This window comes from Dermochelys coriacea, chromosome 2 (assembly GCF_009764565.3).
Source record: "Dermochelys coriacea isolate rDerCor1 chromosome 2, rDerCor1.pri.v4, whole genome shotgun sequence".
Classification (NCBI taxonomy): Eukaryota; Metazoa; Chordata; order Testudines; family Dermochelyidae; genus Dermochelys; species Dermochelys coriacea.
Window position 1 is genome coordinate 171,164,007 of NC_050069.1, and position 18,621 is coordinate 171,182,627.

Genomic DNA, 18,621 nt, shown 5'->3' on the forward strand with positions numbered 1-18,621 from the left:
TATCTCCTGGACTCAAGCATGTTGTGAGGATTCATTCATAGAATATCAGGGTTGGAAGGGACCTCAGGAGGTCGTCTAGTCCAATGCCCTGCTCAAAGCAGGACCAATCCCCAATTTTTGTCCCAGATCCCTAAATGGCCCCCTCAAGAATCGAACTCGCAAGCCTGGGTTTAGCAGGCCAATGCTCAAACCACTGAGCTATCCCTCCCCTGAGTTAGCCCTCATTAGGGCAGCAAAGTTTCTAGGGCATGCCCTGAGCCTCACATCTGCTGAGGAATTTGGATGCAGTTTCACAGGGAGAATTAGAAAGGACGCATCTACAATAGGGAAACTGGGACTCATAAGACAGCTACAAAGGTGATAGCAACTTTGGGAGTTGTAGTGTAGACAGCTCACAGGCATTTTTACTACCTTGTTGTATAACTCCTAACCCTAGGGCCTCATGTTCTCCCTACAACTTCACGGTAAATTCTGGGGTCCAGTTTTCCCAGAATAGACAAGGCCGATACATTTAGGCTCCTATTCAAAACCCATTTTTCTGTCAAAAGAAAGTGGCAGAATGATAAAAGTAGTTTATGTATTGTTGTTTTTGTCTTTTATTATCTTGATCACTTTTCCACTGTTCTTGTCCTGAGTTCCCCAGACCTAATAAAGCTCCATTTACTGTTTTATTTCTTTGGGAATTGTAATAGCTATTTTATATTACTCTGCTCTAACTGACACTCCTCTTATGAGATTGGGGGTTGAATATTTTCCTGAAGGACAGGCCCTCTTGTGAATTCTGCACATGGTTACATTTGTACAATGGGGATAATTTCAGGATTAATGAGGATAACTGTTATCTGCAATGAACAATTCAACCATCTCTATGTACAAAGACAGAAATCAGGGTTGAATCCTGAATCAAATGAGGTCTAAATTCAAAGTGTTTGTATAATATTCAACCAGCTTTACTGCTCCATCCACTCTCACGTTACAGAATGAGTAGACAGAGAAGTCTCTTTACCAGAAGCTATGACATCATCCTACAGGGAGTATAAATGGTGATACGGTGGCTTAGCACTAACCTGCAGGGGAACCATAGGACCTAAAAAGGAATAGTTTTCAGATCAGTGCTGCAGTACATGAATATGAAGGACACCTAGGACAAAACAAAAGGAAGAAGGCAGGCAAAAATATCACTGAAGTCAACAGAATACTGCCCCCCGCCTACCTCCTTGCCTCAAGCATGTTGTGAGAATTCATTAGTTAATGTAAAGCACTATATAAGAATTAGGGCTGTCAAGTGATTAAAAAAATAATCACTATCAAAGGCGGGATTAAAAAAGTAGTCATGATTAATCACAGTTTTAAAACGTACTGTTAAATAATAATGGAATACCAACTTAAATTCAGCTAGGAAGCATTTCCTCTGGAATGGTGATCGAAGCATGAAGGGGCATACAAATGTTTAGCATATCTGGCACGTAAATACCCTTGCAATGCTGGCTACACGAGTGCCATGCGAACGCCTATTCTGATTTTCTTATTTTCTTATTTTCTGATTCTTATTATTGCTTATTATTAAATAAGAAGCGGGCAGCATTATCTCCCATAAATGTAAATAAAAGTGTTGGTATTAGCAATTGGCTGAACAAGAAGTAGGACTGAGTAGACTTGCAGGCTCTAAAGTTTCTTTGTTTTTGAGTGCAGTTATGTAAAAAAAAAATCTACTTTTGTAAATTGCACTTTCACGATAAAGAGTTGCACTACAGTGCTTGTACAGGGTGAATTGAGAAATACTATTTCTTTTGTTTATTATTTTTACAGTGCAAATATTTGTAATCAAAAATAATATTAAGTAAGTACCATACACTTAGTATTGTGTTGTAATCAAAATCAATATATTTGAAAATGTAGAAAAACATCCAAAATATTTATAATAAATTTAAATTGGTATTCTATTATTGTTTAACACTGATTAATCACAACTTTTTTATCTAGTTAATTGTTTTGCATTACTCACTCACATTAACTGTGATTAATTGACAGTCCTAATAAGAACTACATATTGTTACTGATAAGAGAGTAGATACCGACATGACAGTTAGGTAACACATACTACACACTTTAGCATTGATTGTATAGCATGTGCTTTCTAGATTCACACAAATAAGCTCAAATTGTAGCCCTCCAACAGACAAAAAAATCATATATGCAACTAGATGAAATAAGCCATGCCTGAAAGAGAATATGATCAATTCAAGTGTCATCCCAAAAGGTAAAGACTGTAATTTCTACAAAACATTAAAATACCCCAGAGATGGTTCATGCTGAAAGATGCTCAAAATAAGCCCCCCAAAAGTGCACTTCTAACTGGCAGGGAACTCAGCAAAAGGAACATAAGATTAATGGATGGGGCAGTTTTCAGACATTGGGAGTAGATCTCCAGACATCTCAGCAGAGGCTGTGCATGGGGGGAGGGGGGAGAGAGAAAAAAATCACCTCTAGATTTGCTTTCAGTTAATGAAAGTAAAAGATAGAAATAAAACAGACACAATGAAAAGGCTTCAACAAAGTAAAGGAACTAAATAAATCATACAAGAGTGATTTAGTACTTGTACAACATACATTCTTCCTTATGTGCTCTGGACTGGATTGTCAATTTAAGCATCCAATTATCTCCCATGTCTTAACTAACCATGACAATTTCTAGTGCTGATTTTTTTAGACCAGTACCAAGTGTGTTAAAAAAAAAACCTGACAGAAAAGCTGCAAACATAAGCCACAGTTTTAGTTTACATTTGTGTTTAGTTCTGGGAAGCCCTTCATGAAAACTTCTGTGGGCACCTCAGGAAAGCTCCTCTAACCCACAAAGAATGTTTGAGGTGCTGGGTTAAAGAATGGTAGCTCACAAGTATTTGTTACTACTGGGAAATGTACTCAGAAAATGGGGGAAAACCAGGGCATTGGTATGAGGGATTTGGGGGAAGAGGTGAAGGAAGGTTTTGGCAGTTGTGGGGAGTGTTGTATCAAGGCTGCCTGTTACTGTGTGGTGGGGACACAAGGATTGGTCACAGTAGGCTGAGATGCAAGGGACTTCTAAAAAAAAAAAAAACACTTATGAACAGGTGTCAACAGAGCATGGCCCCATGCCTATGTACAACCCTGTATTTTATTATGCCTCAAAATGCATTAAACAAGCCTTTCCAACATTCTGAGTTCAATATTGTCTACATAACAGGTCGACAAGTCCACATTACAAATGATAGGGCTGAATCCAGCACAGAATTACACCCTGCATCCCTATTTAAGACAATGGAACTGTCTGAAGTGTAAGTCATCACAGAACTGGGCACAAATGTCCTACAACTCCCCATTAACTTAATGACCCGATATGCAAGATATACAAACACAAATCTGTAGCAGGCTGAAATGCTTTATGGCATGTTCAATCCCAATAAATCTTTCCTGCCAGAATTCTAAGTAGAGGATTATAGTGGAAACATTGACATAACCACAGCTATGTGAGCACCACTTGAATAAAAGCTAAATGAAACACACATGTAGAAATGCTGTATTGGCAGCAAGTACTCTGCAGTAATGCAGCTCTGCTTTATCTATCGCTGGATTGAACTCAGACTCATAGACTAAGGTCAGAAAAGGCCATCGTGATCATCTAGTCTGACTCCTGCATATTGCAGGCCACAGAACCTCACCCACCCACACCTGTAATAGACCTCAACCCTCTGGCTGAGTTATTGAAGTGCTCAAATCATGAAGGGCTTAAAGACTTCAAGTTACAGAGAATTCACCATTTACACTAGTTTAAACTCAAATAATAAAGGTCCATAACTTCAAAACTAAAGCACAACTCTGGGAAGTGCTGAGTTCCCTTAACTCCTATTGACTGCAAAGGAGGTTGAGGATGCTCAGTGCTTCAGAGGATTTGGTCAGAGCTCAGTTTATTCTCTTGGCTACATAGCCTAAATCTGCCTGGAACTAGAGGGAAGATGATGAAAGATCAGGATGGTGGATCTTTTCTTTTCTGCGTCCTGCAACACTGCTATTTCAGTGCAGTCTGACACACTACACATCTGAGGAGAATACCTGTGTTGAGCATTTAATATTGCTTTACTTAATCAAAGTGCTACAAAAATAACTAATGAATGCATTCACTCTATCGCTAATTACATTGGAGAACTATTTCCAGAGCTATTATCAGGTCTGCTGCTGTTCTGAGTGATATGACAAATATTATACCACCAATGTCTAGAACATGACAATCTTCCTTTAGATAAAGAAACCCCAGGGATGGTGTATGGGGTGTGCTGGGAATGGAAGGGGGTGTAGCCAGAGCATGCTGTGATCAGACAACCGCCACCCCCCAGCTCAGTGCCCCCTAAGTGCTGGACAAATTAGAATAGCCCTAAGTCTGCTCTAAATTATATTAGAAGCCAATAGCTCCCAGCTGCTCCTAGGATTGAAGGCTGGAAAGCTACCTTTGTTCCCCTTGCAGGTGTGCCAAGTACTTCTCTAGTGCACATAAAGGACTAGCCTTTATGTTTAAAGGATGTACATAAAATATTTTAAGACTGTTTTGTAGAAAGAATATCATGTGGAAGACCAGCTGATTAAAAGAAAAAGGTTGGCCAGGAAGAAGTCTTCTGGGGCTGGTGCAAGATCCGACAGGGAGCATTCAAAGAGCAATCAAGTTAGATATCAAGGTAACCCTAAGATTCCTTCTTTGTCTTACTTCAGGTAGGATTTGCTAGTTTTGAAAAGACATCCTAGGATATATGTCACATCTCTGTGCAGTACATTGACACCAAAAGTGGTTCATTATTATATATGAATTATATCTGAAATATAAAATTACATATTGCTCATATTATATATATATATATATATATATATATATATAAATAAATGAGCAATTTGTAATTTTATATTTCACCAAATAGGAGATTTAGCAGAACTAGGAAGTACTAGGAAGATGATTTTATGTAGAACAATCAAAAGCACAGTGTATTATGGTATAGTCCACCCACTCAATGCATAGTTCAAAGGACTCTAAATCAAAATGGGATGTTGCGAGACTTCTGCTAATACAAAAGGAGATGGTGTCCCACATGCATTGTTTTGTCTTCTGATTGTATTAGCTTTGAAATCAAGTTATTTCATTTTACACATTAAAGCTTTTGTTTGTAAACATATGAATTAAAAATTCAATTTTGACACTGTTGCACAGGGCTAAGATTGTGGGGGTGAGGAAGGTTAAAGATTCACGGAGAAAGTGTCAGGCAGCGTGAGAAGAAACAGAGAAAGAGAGGTCTTGAATGAAGGATGAAAAAAAAAAGATGGAAGGAATGCAAGGAAAAGGAAGAAGTCAAATAGGTCAGTAGACATATTTAGTGAGGAGGAAGGAGAAAAAAACAGGAAAGTCTGAAAGAAAAGAAAAAAACAAATGGGGATAGGACATTTTTAAAAAAAGTTTCTACAAAGCTTTTTCTGGAGGTAATTGCCCATGTGTACAATATGAGCTTTTACACACTTCTACTAGGCTATAAATACACCATTAAATGGCTATTTACCCACCTGCTTTCAAACATCTCCAACCTCTAGTGCCTCCTTAGTCACTTTTCCAGCTTCTTGGGAGCCTGCTTCTATGCCTTGTCCAAGGCTCTATGAATACTGCCTGCAGCCCTGGCAGTAAATCAATTATATCTTTAGAAAGCATCACCAGCATTTAAGCTGTGGCAGGGTCATAAATGATCTTGAGCATTTTGGTAGCAATAGAAAATTGAGTTTCTTTACCAAGGGATTAGCCTGTGTCACTATCCCTCTAGACTAGGTCCCATCTCCCATGTTGTTCGACCTATCTAGAAGGTCTCTGACGGAGATCATTGCTGTACACAGCATAGAATATCATCATGACACTGATGATTCACAGTTGCAGATATTTCTTGCCTAGTGGACCCTGCAAACCTGTGCTCTGACCAAGGTACTTGAATGATATCAATGTTGCCTCAAAGCCAGAGCTGGTTGGGATTTTTTCAAGGAAACGTATTTTCAATTAAAAATGTTGATTCATCAAATCTAAAACAAAAACTTTTTCAGGAAAAGGTTGGTTTTAATACATTTTCCATTTAGGAAAAAAAAAGTAAACAAATTAAAAATAATAAAAGGGGTGAAACTGAAATGAAATGTTTCAGGTTTTTGGGGGGAGATTTTCTATTTGCAAAAATTTGCAATTTTGACTGTGTTCCCCAATTTCAATAAGGGAACAATTTTGGAAATCTTCAAAATTTTCCCAGGATGGGAAAACTATTTCCTATCCAGTGGTACTCAAAGCTGGGAAGAAAGAAGTTGGCTACAGAAGGGTTTAGTTGACAAGAATGAAACAAGATAAGAATTGTCTCAGTTTTGCATGGACCCTCTCGATGGAAAACCATGTCACACATTAGAACAGAAGTGTTGGGGTTTCCCCCGCCCCTTACCCGCACAGTTTTATAGTGTCATAGGGCAGCTCCTGCTGAACCGCCCTCCAGCAGAAGACAGGTACAACAGGTGTGCCTGCCTCTATTTCTCCTTTATCCACCTGTACAAATAGTCTCTCTCTTGGCAGCAAATTCAAGCCCTTTTAGTCACATACAGTGCCTGAGAGCCCTCAAAGTAAACACAGTTCCTCCCAAACTCCAAAGTAAAACGAGGTTACAATGCAGCAGCTCTTCAATCCCATTCAAAGGCCACTGTTCCCAGGTCACCCACCCAGGAGTCATTAATAACTCTGTTGCAGTTCTGTTAGCCCCTGTTTCAGGGCCCCATTCTCCAGGCACTCTTCCTACTTCAGAGCTCCAAAACCCACTGCTCTCCTGCAAGTCTTTTCCTATAGCCCCAAGTCAAGTCTCCTGTGAGAAGGCTCCCCACAATATTTTAATCTCCCAGACCTCCTCATCTTTAAGTCCTACTGCTGCTCAGAGAATAATCCTCCAGGTCCACTCCTTTCTCCTTAGATTCAGCTTCTTAAAGCCCTCCACTCATGCCAGCTGCCAAGGGCCTTCTTGCATTCTTCCACTCACCCAGCCTCCTCACGTGTAAGGCCTGTTCCACCCTCCAACATTAACCCTCTTGCTTCTGGGCCTGGTTTATACTGACCACACTGGTTCTTCCCCTTGTTCCTTGGTCCTCTGCACAAGCCTTCCTGCCACGCGGCACAGTTCCCCAGCTCTAACCAGTCTCCTAATAGTTTTCGACATCTCAGCAGCAGCAGCTCAGTTACTGCTCTCCTGCAGCAACTCTCTGCTATTCCTTCTGTCTTGCCCCTGTTCACAAATAGCTCTCACCTACCTCTTCAAGACTCTGTCTCAGTCTTTCCTTTATATGGCCCAGGTGCCTTAAGGCGAGCTGGGTGGCTGCTCACCAGTCACGGATATATTGGACCTTGCTCCCTCTTAATGGGACTTGTCACCCTGTGACAAATGGCTACACCTTTATGCATTTCATGTTGAACACACCAAAGCAATACAGACCCTCTAACCACAAGAGTCAACGATTGTGACTCCCTCTTAATAGGACTCCAGGTAGGGATGTCCCATTGCTTGAAATGTGGCAGCCAATTGTTCGAGTTTGAGCTACGATGATCATTATATTATATAAATAAATAAATATTTAAACATGTATGCAGCACTTTAAATATTCAAACATTGGAAGCACATTAAACCAGTGTTTCCTGATCTGTCTTGGCTGCCGTTTGTCTTCTGGGTGGAATTCAATGTGTTCGTTTTAACCTATAAAGCTTTAAATAGTTTGGGAGCTGGTTAAGTAAGAGATTGCCTGTCTGTCCAATGACATAAAGCCACACTTGAAATCAGCAGAGTGCCTTAGCTGGAGCTCCCTTGGTATAAATGAGAGGGAGCTGTTGGCAGGGCATTCTCTGTGAGGGCGCTTAATTTTGGAACTCACTTCTGCACCCTTGGTCTGTCTGAGCCTAGATTTGTTAACCCTCCAAGCATAATGCAAAGGCTTTCTTTACCCATCTTTGTTAAAGGCCATCAAGGAGTGAACACAGTAGCAGCAGTTGTTGGCTCCCAACAGGATACTTATTCCTCTTGATGTTGCTGCCTGCTCTGTATTCCTTACAGTAGCTGCGTGTGAAGTAGTGCATTGCCACTGTTGTTTTGTAAAGCCCTAAAGCTGTTGCCCTGGTTACACTGAAGATGTATTCTTTGGATGGGGGAGGGAGGGTTCTGATGGTTTGCCCAGGGAAGGGAGAAGGGTTGGGGAAGATGGGTGCTATGTAAATATCAATACATTTGATGTAACATTAATAGACATTACTATTACTGTTATCAGAGAGAGAATGTGGAGCACACAAGAAGGGGAGACCATTCTCAACTATAAAATTACATACATCTTCCCATCTTAAAACAGACTCTTGCTTTTTAAATATTTGGCAGAGCAAAATTAATTCTGAGCATCTTTAACTCATTAATCCTCATCTCCACACATGCTTGTTGTTTCATATAACTCTAACTGCCAGTCTCCTGGTAGACACACAGGAGCCCTCTTTTGGCTCACCTGGCAGTGGAAAACTGCTTCCCTACCACAATCATAATGTGTACCCCCCCCATTTAAGGCACTAGATTTATGCTGGCATATAGTAATATGACAGAGAGAAGGTTAGAATAAATCAAAGCTTGTGGTAGGTGTAGAAATTTAATTTGATCATTTCTGTTGTGTTTGTCTCATTAGTTTGAGGACAGAACCTGTGCTCACAGGAGGAAGTGATACAGAATTGACAGCTACTAAGTGTGGGTTTATGTTAGTAGATTCTCGCTAACAACATGAACGTACTTTAAATCCCAGTTCTGTCTTTGCATTAAGGCTCTGACAGCCACATAATTTGTTAGGAAGCTTGGAGCTTGTTACCACTTTAAGAATGTGAGGCAAGAAATGGAATGAAGATGCCTGCACTTCTCAGGCCAGATTTTCAAAAGGTATTTAGGCATCTAAGAATGCAGGAAGGTGCCTAGTGGGATTTAAACACACACACACACACACCCCTAAGAAGTGACTAAGTGACTTTCAATGGGAGTTGAGATTTTTAAAAAAGGGCCTAGACCAGGGGCGGGCAAACTTTTTGGCTTGAGGGCCACATCAGGTTTCTGAAATGGTATGAAGGGTCAGGTAGGGGAGGCTGTACCTCCACAAACAGCCAGGCATGGCCCAGAACCCCCCCCCCCCCACCTATCCACCCCCTTCCATCCCCTGATAGCACCCCCCTCCCCAGGACCCTTACCCCATCCACCCCTCCCTGTTTCCTGACCACCCCCAGAACCCTTGCCTCTGACTATCCCCTGCTGCCCCATGAAACCCCCCCTTCCTGACTGCCCCCCCAGGTCCCCTGCCCCCATTCAACCCCCTACTCCCTACCCTCTGACCACCCCAACTCCTATCCACACTCCTGCCCCTGACCACCCCCCTGAACTCCCCTGCCCTATATCCACCTTCCCGCCCCCCCCCCACTCCATGTCCCCTTGCCGCGCTGCCTGGAGCAACAGGACAGGCAGCCGTGTCGCCTGGCTGGAGCCAGCTTTGCCACTGTGCAGCAAGAACCCCGCTGTGCAGAACATTGCACCAGCAGTGCAGTGAGCTGAGGCTGAGGGGGAAGGGGAACACCAGAGGAAGGGCCAGGGTGAGCCTCCTGGGCCAGGGGCTCAGGGGCCGGGCAGGAGGGTCCTGTGGGCTGGATGTGGCCCGCCAGCCCTAGTTTGCCCAAACAGATAAAAACACCCACTGAATCCTTAAGTGCCTAAATAGCTTTGCAAATGTGGCCTCTCACATCATGAAGCAATGCTATTCTCCTCTCTGCATTGCTGTACTCCAGTGAAGGCAGTCTTTTTTAACCCTCCCTAATTAAGTTTAAGCAATGTAAGGGTATTATCCAATTCCATTCTTGGAGTTGCCAACAACTTTTCATTTATAATATTTTCTTTCACTCAGGCCATTTCCAGATATCAACATAAATCTTTTTTTTTTTAAATGTAGCTGAGGCTTTAAAGGAAACAAAAGTGTTTCTCTGGGGCTTGGCTTGCCTGATTTAAACACAACAAAACACAAAAACAATGTTTGAAGATGTATATAGACAATGACAAAGAAACATGTTACATTGTTTCCTGTGAGATATTTCTCAAAATAGAGAAATTATTTTAATTGTATGAAAAGAATAACTTTTCCAAGTTGCCAGCGTGACTGATCAGCAGATTTCTGGTATTTAAGTTCATGGGTTATAACTCTCCTTCAGATATTTTCCAAGGGCATTGAAAGGAGTGGAAATCCCACTGTCCTACAGCCAAAAATCTTTTTTTGGGGGGGAAGATGGGTGTGAAGCAGTGTGACAACCATCTATCCCCTCCAAAGTCAAAGAAGCCCTGCCATTTGGCTCCAGGTACTCAAACTTCCACAAGTTTGGAGGGCATAGGGAAACAATTGGACAGAAAGAGGTACAACAGGGGAAAGCTGCCTCCTGCAGCATTATCCCCTGGAAACCCAGAGGGATTTTCGACTCAGGGCTTGTATACACTAGCACTTACTTCAATATAATTTAAGTTGCCCAGGTGTGTGGAAAAGCCACCCCGAGCAACATAAGTTACACCGACCTAAGCGCCAGTGAGGACAGCACTGCGTTGGTGGGAGAACCTCCTCTGCTGACATACCTATTGCCACTTGGGGAGGTGGAGTAATTATGCCTATGGGAAAGCTCTCTCTCCTATCGACAGAGGTTTGCACTAGCAACGCTACAGCAGCACAGCTACATTGTGACAACTGCACTGCTGTAGCGATTCTAGTGTAGATTAGCAGTCAGACTTTAAGGTCAGAAGGGACCATCATGATCATCTAGTCTGACCCCCTGCACATTGCAGGCCATAGAACCTCACTCACCCACCCTCTCCTGCAGTAGGTCCATAATCTCTAGCTGAGCTACTGAAGTCCTCAAATCACGATTTAAAGATGTAAAGATACAGAGACTCCACCATTTGCTCTACTTCAAACCAGCAAATGCCCCATGCTGCAGAGGAAGGCAAAAAACCAAACCAAACCCAGGATCTCTTCCAGATTTACCTAAGGGAAAATTCCTTCCTGACCCCAAATATGGCAATCAGTTAGATCCTGACCATGTGGGCTATCAGTTTTCATTAATAATCTGTTTGAGATGCTTGTACGTCAAGTATAATCTGCAACCCTTCCCTGAAAATTTCTTCCCCTTGCTTGGGATGCAGGCTTCAGATAGTTTCTGCATCTTCGACAAGTGATTCCAAGCCTCCTCCATTTTTAGAGCCTTGAGTTCATCAGTCCAGTCCACTTCCCTAACTAATTCCCTTAATTTTTTTAAGTTTGCTCTTTTGAAATCAAGGACCATAGTTCCAGACCTATTTTTGTTTATCCTTCCATCTAGTTTAAATTGAATTAACTCATGGTCACTCAAACAAAGGTTGCCCTCTACAACAGTTCCTCTATGAGGTCCTCAATATTTACCAATACTACGTCTAAAATGGCATCACCTCTTCTTGGTTCAGTGACTATTTGATGAAGAAATCTGCTGGCTATCACATCCAGGAATCTGGGCTCTACCATCATTGGTAGCACTTGTCCTCCAATCTATATTTGGAAAATTAAAGTGTCCCACAATTCCCACTAGTATTTATTTCATTAAAAATATTAATGAGTTCTTTGTTCATATCTGCTTTGGATCGTGGAGGTCCGTAGCAGACCCCCACAAACTATCCCAGTGGAGCATCTGTTACATTTCTTTCCCAAAGTGATTTTGACCCAAACAGACTCCATTTTATCTATTCCATCAGTTCTAATTTCTTTACAGTCTAACTCATCATTAATGTACAACATTACTCCACCACCCTAACTTTTATTTCGGTCTTTCCTGAACAGTGCTTCCCTTCAATACCTGTATTTCAGTCAGGACTAGTATTCCACCATAAAAAGAAAAGGAGTACTTGTGGCACCTTAGACACTAACAAATTTATTAGAGAATAAGCTCTCGTGAGCTACAGCTCACTTCATCGGATGCATTTGGTGGAAAAAACAGAGGAGAGATTTATATACACACACACACAGAGAACATGAAACAATGGGTTTATCATACACACTGTAAGGAGAGTGATCACTTAAGATAAGCCATCACCAGCAGCAGGGGGGGGAAAGGAGGAAAACCTTTCATGGTGACAAGCAAGGTAGGCTAATTCTAGCAGTTAACAAGAATATCAGAGGAACAGTGGGGGGTGGGGTGGGAGGGAGAAATACCATGGGGAAATAGTTTTACTTTGTGTAATGACTCATCCATTCCCAGTCTCTATTCAAGCCTAAGTTAATTGTATCCAGTTTGCAAATTAATTCCAATTCAGCAGTCTCTCATTGGAGTCTGTTTTTGAAGCTTTTTTGTTGAAGGATAGCCACTCTTAGGTCTGTGATCGAGTGACCAGAGAGATTGAAGTGTTCTCCAACTGGTTTTTGAATGTTATAATTCTTGACGTCTGATTTGTGTCCATTCATTCTTTTACGTAGAGACTGTCCAGTTTGGCCAATGTACATGGCAGAGGGGCATTGCTGGCACATGATGGCATATATCACATTGGTAGATGCGCAGGTGAACGAGCTTCTGATAGTGTGGCTGATGTGATTAGGCCCTATGATGGTATCCCCTGAATAGATATGTGGACAGAGTTGGCAACGGGCTTTGTTGCAAGGATAGGTTCCTGGGTTAGTGGTTCTGTTGTGTGGTGTGTGGTTGCTGGTGAGTATTTGCTTCAGATTGGGGGGCTGTCTGTAAGCAAGGACTGGTCTGTCTCCCAAGATCTGTGAGAGTGATGGGTCGTCCTTCAGGATAGGTTGTAGATCCTTGATGATGCGTTGGAGAGGTTTTAGTTGGGGGCTGAAGGTGATGGCTAGTGGCGTTCTGTTGTTTTCTTTGTTGGGCCTGTCCTGTAGTAGGTGACTTCTGGGTACTCTTCTGGCTCTGTCAATCTGTTTCTTCACTTTAGCAGGTGGGTATTGTAGTTGTAGGAACACATGAGAGAGATCTTGTAGGTGTTTGTCTCTGTCTGAGGGGTTGGAGCAGATGCGGTTATATCGTAGCGCTTGGCTGTAGACAATGGATCGAGTGGTATGATCTGGATGAAAGCTAGAGGCATGTAGGTAGGAATAGCGGTCAGTAGGTTTCCGATATAGGATGGTGTTTATGTGACCATCACTTATTAGCACCTTAGTGTCCAGGAAGTGGCTCTCTTGTGTGGACTGGTCCAGGCTGAGGTTGATGGTGGGATGGAAATTGTTGAAATCATGGTGGAATTCCTCAAGAGCTTCTTTTCCATGGGTCCAGATGATGAAGATGTCATCAATGTAGCACAAGTAAAGTAGGGGCATTAGGGGACGAGAGCTGAGGAAGCGTTGTTCTAAGTCAGCCATAAAAATGTTGGCATACTGTGGGGCCATGCGGGTACCCATTGCAGTGCCGCTGATTTGAAGGTATATATTGTCACCAAATGTGAAATAGTTATGGGTGAGGACAAAGTCACAAAGTTCAGCCACCAGGTTAGCCGCGACACAGACAGACATCATCTTCCTGTCCAAATGCAAACAGATGGACATCATACCGAAAGGACTGAAGGTAAAAAATCCATTACAATCTACATACCACACAGACTTTGCTGACAGCTTGTGCCACACACTCTCAAAGAAATTGCGGAACCACCTGATCAACATCCTCTACAGCAAACAGGGAAAGATTAAGAATGAACTCTCAAAACTGGATACTCTCATAAAGAACCAACCTTCCACACAAACTTGCTCGTGGCTGGACTTTACAAAAACTAGACAAGCCATTTACAAAACACACTTTGCTTCTCTACAAAAGAAAAAGGACACTAAGCTATCTAAACTACTATATGCCACAAGGGGCCACAACAATGGTTCCCGTAACCCACCCAGCAATATTGTTAATCTATCCAACTATACTCTTAGCCCAGCAGAAGAATCTGTCCTATCTCGGGGCCTCTCCTTTTGCCCCTCCACCCCCACGAACATGATACAGTTCTGTGGTGACCTAGAATCCTATTTTCGACATCTCATACTCAAGGAATATTTCCAACACACCTCTGACCAACATATTAACCCACAGAGACCTTCCTGCCAACACTACAAAAAGAAGGATTCTGGGTGGACTCCTCCTGAAGGTCGAAACAGCAGCCTGGATTTCTACATAGACTGCTTCCGCCGACGTGCACGAGCTGAAATTGTGGAAAAGCAGCATCGCTTACCCCATAACCTCAGCCATGCAGAACACAGTGCCATCCACAGCCTCAGAAACAATTCTGATATCATAATCAAAAAGGCTGACAAAGGAGGTGCTGTCGTCATCATGAATAGGTCGGAATATGAACAAGAGGCTACTAGGCAGCTCTCCAACACCACTTTCTACAAGCCATTACCGTCTGATCCCACTCAGGATTACCAAAAGAAACTACAGCATTTGCTCAAGAAACTCCCTGAAAAAGCACAAGAACAAATCCGCACAGACACACCCCTGGAGCCCCGACCTGGGGTATTCTATCTGCTACCCAAGATCCATAAACCTGGAAATCCTGGATGCCCCATCATCTCAGGCATTGGCACCCTGACATCAGGATTGTCTGGCTATGTAGACTCCCTCCTCAGGCCCTTCGTTACCAGCACTCCCAGCTATCTTCGAGACACCACTGACTTCCTGAGGAAACTACAGTCCATTGGTGATCTTCCTAAAAAACCATCCTAGCCACTATGGATGTAGAAGCCCTCTACACCAACATTCCACACAAAGATGGACTACAAGCCGTCAGTAACAGTATCCCCGATACTGTCGCAGCTAACCTGGTGGCTGAACTTTGTGACTTTGTCCTCACCCATAACTATTTCACATTTGGTGACAATGTATACCTTCAAATCAGCGGCACTGCGATGGGTACCCGCATGGCCCCACAGTATGCCAACATTTTTATGGCTGACTTAGAACAACGCTTCCTCAGCTCTCGTCCCCTAATGCACCTACTCTACTTGCGCTACATTGATGACATCTTCATCATCTGGACCCATGGAAAAGAAGCTCTTGAGGAATTCCACCATGATTTCAACAATTTCCATCCCACCATCAACCTCAGCCTGGACCAGTCCACACAAGAGATCCACTTCCTGGACACTACGGTGCTAATAAACGATGGTCACATAAACACCACCCTATATCGGAAACCTACTGACCGCTATTCCTACCTACATGCCTCTAGCTTTCATCCAGATCATACCACTCGATCCATTGTCTACAGCCAAGCGCTACGATATAACCGCATCTGCTCCAACCCCTCAGACAGAGACAAACACCTAAAAGATCTCTATCATGCATTCCTACAACTACAATACCCACCTGCTGAAGTGAAGAAACAGATTGACAGAGCCAGAAGAGTACCCAGAAGTCACCTACTACAGGACAGGCCCAACAAAGAAAACAACAGAACGCCACTAGCCATCACCTTCAGCCCCCAACTAAAACCTCTCCAACGCATCATCAAGGATCTACAACCTATCCTGAAGGACGACCCATCACTCTCACAGATCTTGGGAGACAGACCAGTCCTTGCTTACAGACAGCCCCCCAATCTGAAGCAAATACTCACCAGCAACCACACACCACACAACAGAACCACTAACCCAGGAACCTATCCTTGCAACAAAGCCCGTTGCCAACTCTGTCCACATATCTATTCAGGGGACACCATCATAGGGCCTAATCACATCAGCCACACTATCAGAAGCTCGTTCACCTGCGCATCTACCAATGTGATATATGCCATCATGTGCCAGCAATGCCCCTCTGCCATGTACATTGGCCAAACTGGACAGTCTCTACGTAAAAGAATGAATGGACACAAATCAGACGTCAAGAATTATAACATTCAAAAACCAGTTGGAGAACACTTCAATCTCTCTGGTCACTCGATCACAGACCTAAGAGTGGCTATACTTCAACAAAAAAGCTTCAAAAACAGACTCCAACGAGAGACTGCTGAATTGGAATTAATTTGCCAACTGGATACAATTAACTTAGGCTTGAATAGAGACTGGGAATGGATGAGTCATTACACAAAGTAAAACTATTTCCCCATGGTATTTCTCCCTCCCACCCCACCCCCCACTGTTCCTCTGATATTCTTAAAAAGAAAAGGAGTACTTGTGGCACCTTAGAGACTAACAAATTTATTAGAGCATAAGCTTTCGTGAGCTACAGCTCACTTCATCGGATGCTGGAATTAGCCTACCTTGCTTGTCACCATGAAAGGTTTTCCTCCTTTCCCCCCCCTGCTGCTGGTGATGGCTTATCTTAAGTGATCACTCTCCTTACAGTGTGTATGATAAACCCATTGTTTCATGTTCTCTGTGTGTGTGTATATATAAATCTCTCCTCTTTTTTTCCACCAAATGCATCCGATGAAGTGAGCTGTAGCTCACGAAAGCTTATGCTCTAATAAATTTGTTAGTCTCTAAGGTGCCACAAGTACTCCTTTTCTTTTTGCGAATACAGACTAACACGGCTGCTACTCTGAAACCTGTCATTATTCCACCATGTTTCCCTTATCCCTCATATCTGGTTTCACTTCCTGCAGCACTAGTTCTAGTTTCTTATTTTGTTACCCATGTTTCTTACATTGATTTACAGACACCTTACTAGTTTCTGCTTGGCTTCACCCAGATTCCTCGCCTGATTAGGTATAGTCATTTTGCTGCCAGTATCCCCCACCTGACAGTGCCACTGCCAGTAACAATCTTTCCTCTTTTTGTCAATCCTCCAACCCTTTGCTGTTGTAAATCTTATTAAGGTTACTAGGCGACTGATATTCCAAATGTTTGAGGATGGAATGGGCTTCTGTGGGAGAAGTTAGAAAGGTTTTAGAAGAAAATTTCGCAGACCGTTAAAATGCACTTACCGCACAAATGGAATACAACATTATTTGAACTACTCCTATATTGGCTGTCAAATTAACTTTATTGCAGACATATAACTGAGTTCTTAGAAAGATAAATCGTTCCTTCATGTCTTACACACACCCTTCATATAACTGAATTCAATGGGAAAAGGTGATATGCTCTGGAAAGGAGATAAACCCAGCAGGTATAAATTCTGATTGCCACCCTTCAGCAAACAAAGAGGGAAGCAAGATCATCCTTTTGTGTATTCTCTGGATAGCCCACTGTGCATTAACCTAACCACACGATGTCTCTCTTGCTCCAAAAATATACCGCTGCAAACATCTGGTTCTCTTTCAGATAATTTGAAAGCAAGATTTTCTAAACTGGCAGCTTTGAATAGAAAACAGCTTTAATTTTGAATATTTGTTGATTATGTAGAATTCTTTAAAATTTATCTAAAATGTAGGGTTTCATCCTACTGCAATTTATCTGAAGCAAATGTTTACCTACAGAAGCTCAGACTAAGTGATCTGGCCTCTCTAGCACTCTAAAACAGCTATTTTTTTAGTGCACATCAGTGGGAAGAGCTAGAAAATCTAAAGGTGAAGTCAAGCCAAGGGGTATGAGCCAAGACCTGCACTGAACTACTGGAGAAGACTGTGGTACACAGTATAAAAAGCAAAACTGAAAATAACTAAGGTTACTGTGACCTCATGAAGTAATGACCTCACTGATTTGCCTCTTTCTTCACTTACACACTTATACACTCAGGTGCTCACAGTTCAATCCTGTGAGGTGCCGAGTGCCTCTTGCAACACGCTGAATCACTTAGAAACTCACTTGCAAAAATCAGTCCTTCATTTCCATAGCACAATTCTAAGTTCCTGGATTTATGTGGCAAAACTCTGCACACTAGGCTTTGATAGAGAATCAGAGATGCTTCCATGCCCTGGGTACAGCAGGCATTACAGGTTTGAGGTGCTGTGACTTGTGCAGATTTCAGTCTGATCTTTTTAAACATAGCTGTTTACACTTATATTGGACACACCAACTTATATGCCTGCCCCCGCATTTCTACCATGAAACGTGTCCCCAACTAACTTGCCACCTCTACAAAGGTTCCACCTTTAATTCCCCCCATAGCAGCTGAAGGAAATTTCAAGGAACTCAGGTTAGAGATCAGAGGACAATGCAAACAATTTGAAAATAGCAGCACACTTCTGAAATTGAACTGAACACTCAGTGTTTGAAACTGCATTGCCGTTTGACATACAAAACATATTCAAACACATAAGAGTTTATTTTTAAGGAGTTAGCTACTGAAATACCTGAAGTAAAGATGAAGAGGGCCATGAAGTCTATAATTTACATGAGAAGTGGAACATTATGCATATGGTACTAAAAAAAAATTCTCCACCAAGTAAATGTTTAATTTGTTCTTCAGTATCAAAAGGTTGCACTGGAACTCAAACCTGGACAAGCCACCAGACGGAATGCTCTCTCAGGAAGACATCCTACCCTATTTTGAATTCAAGAAAAAAGTAGGTCCTGGTTGCACAATACCCTCCATTGAAAGATTTTTGTGCTTTAAACCTAACTTATAAGGCCTCCAGGATCTGAGCTTTGTACAGT